Consider the following 405-nt stretch of genomic DNA (forward strand, 5'->3'; position numbering starts at 1 on the left):
GTATTTGTTTTTGTTCAGGAACATAACTAGTTTGAATCAATGTGGTAGTCCACACACTGAAATACCCCTCAGCAAAAACTCTTCAATCATTTGTTGTATTGATGAGAGACTAACAGGTGACTTGTGCATGTGGCAAGCTAACCTGAAACCACTGGGGTTTCCTGAGAGTGGTGGGGAGGGAGACAGAGAGCCTGTGTGAAAAGGTTCTAAGATCCTCTTGATATCATTTTTGTCAATGCTACAAAACACCAGTCATATTTGCTATTTAAATCTCTCAATGCTAAACTATTTGTGCGGAATTGCGAGCTGTAGGAAAAATGGTGCACAAAACACCATAATACTTTGAGAAACCATATTTAGAGTAGGCCTATGATAGTCAACAAAAAATACAGTTCAGTGAATAGA

Source organism: Salvelinus namaycush, chromosome 11 (assembly GCF_016432855.1).
Source record: "Salvelinus namaycush isolate Seneca chromosome 11, SaNama_1.0, whole genome shotgun sequence".
In the NCBI taxonomy this organism is placed as follows: Eukaryota; Metazoa; Chordata; class Actinopteri; order Salmoniformes; family Salmonidae; genus Salvelinus; species Salvelinus namaycush.